The sequence below is a fragment of the Heterodontus francisci genome, chromosome 5, assembly GCF_036365525.1.
Source record: "Heterodontus francisci isolate sHetFra1 chromosome 5, sHetFra1.hap1, whole genome shotgun sequence".
In the NCBI taxonomy this organism is placed as follows: domain Eukaryota; kingdom Metazoa; phylum Chordata; class Chondrichthyes; order Heterodontiformes; family Heterodontidae; genus Heterodontus; species Heterodontus francisci.
The window spans coordinates 68948803-68950722 of record NC_090375.1 but is presented as its reverse complement, the minus strand read 5'-3'; the positions used below and the strand labels follow the sequence as shown (position 1 = coordinate 68950722).

The following is a 1920-nucleotide window of genomic DNA, read 5'->3' as shown; positions in this document are numbered from 1 at the left end:
ATAAAAGCCCCTATCGCTGCAATGTAAGTCGCGTGGCATAATAGCACTGCAGTATGTGTCACATGGCATAGTTACTGGTGCTAGCCATTAGGGAACTAGCTGCTGCCTTTGCATAGATATCATATGGAAAAAAATACATTTACAAATAGTGATACATCTTAGGGCTCAGATGATATTGATAATCTGCTATTGAATTTTAGAGTGTTCCAAGCTCCTTAATGCTTTACTGACCCAGCAATATTCTCCTAATTATGCATTACCTGAAATGTATTGATTAAGTTTTATATTAACTGTTATACTAAGGCATTTGTGCACAAAATTAAAATGTTAACAATTTTTAATCAATACATCTTCACTGTCAGAAAGATTGCACTTTAATGAGATTTTTTTTGGATAATTTTCTCAAAATAAATTGACTGTCTGAAAACCTTGGTGAGAACTTGGTCTTATGTCCAACCATCAGATTGAAGATTCCAATTAGAGGCCATAAAAAAAACTTAAAACCTGTCCAAACTGGACACCTGGGACACGTCACCTATGTTCAACAGCTGCAGTATTGATGTTCTACCACTAAGTAGCACTGCAACAATTGCTAAGTTCCCATAATTTTCCATAATCGCAATCATTCAAAAAGCATCTAAGAGCAGGATAGATAGCCACATTGACTCTTTTAACCCAGTGTTGGATCCTGAAATGTGACCCTAGGAGTCTGACTGTTTTAGGTATCTTGATCTTACACAGTTGAAAGCTTGGACATTTAAAAAGACATTTGGGAAAGTGGACAGAATCACAGAAACAAACTGCTTGTCTGGAATATTAAATTTTCTTCTAGCAGGTCATGTAAACCCATGCTCCTTCTGCCGACTCCAGTCTAACTCCAAACTCAACCTGCCAATTCCTGACTAAGACTAATATCCTACTCCATTCTCCAACTTGGCTTCCAATCTACCAAACTCCATTCCAACTCACCTCTTCTGGTATCACCTAAATCCTGGGGTTTAATTTTCAATCTGGGGTTGGGAACCTGAAGCCCGGATAATTTCCATGTACTGAAGCGATGCTATTTTTAAATGCTAATGGCCTGAATGGGCAAGAGGCGGGTGTGGCACCCAATTAGAGGCACCAAGTGCCACCAGGAGGTGGGAGCTGCCTGCCTAGTGCCAGAGGCAAAGGCAAGCAGCAACCATGATGTGGCCTGCCACTGACTTGCCGAGGAGAGCAGGCAGCTACTCGGCCTTTTGGCTAAGATCAAGTGTAGTATCTGTTCTTATCAGTGCTTACTTGGTTGAGAAGAGACCCTGATCATTGCCCTTTGATCCTGGGTAGGCTTTGAGTAAAATGGCTATAACCAATCTTCGAGCTTCCGGCCTGGGAGTGCGCAACACCGTTCAGGTGGTCGTGAAGGACAAGGAAGGAGATGCACCGGTCGATCGCACCTTCTTCATCAGGAAAATCCTCTTCGATTACTGTGGATTTCAAGCTACGGACGTTTTCTGCCTGCAGGATTTCCCCAGCAGTGGATACTTCGACGTGACGTTCCGGAACGTGGCGGGATGCATCAAGTTCCTGAAGGCGTTCAAGGAGAAAGGGGACCGGGCGCCACTGTCGATCCTCACAGCAGAGCCGCTCTTCACGCTTCCGTCACAACGGGACCGGGTGGTGACGATTCACCTCTACAACCCCCGTGTTCCAGTGGTGGATGTACTCACCTTTCTCGGCAGGTACGTCGAGGTGGCCGGCAGCAGCATTGATGTCAAGGACCACTTTGGGATTTGGACCAGCAAGCGGCAGGTCAAGGTGACCTTGAAGGTCGATCCCAGTGGAGACATCATCCACCCTCCCTCCAGCTTCGCTTTCGGGGGAAGTCGAGGCTTCTTGGTCTACGCTGGGCAGCCCAGAGTTTGCCGCACCTGTGGCAAA

General features: G+C 45.6%; 1 pseudogene; it reads left to right on the top strand.

The window, feature by feature from the left end:
* The first annotated feature begins 1222 nt into the window (after window positions 1-1222).
* On the top strand, window positions 1223-1353 carry LOC137370358 (U2 spliceosomal RNA; annotated as a pseudogene).
* Window positions 1354-1920: the final 567 nt, after the last annotated feature.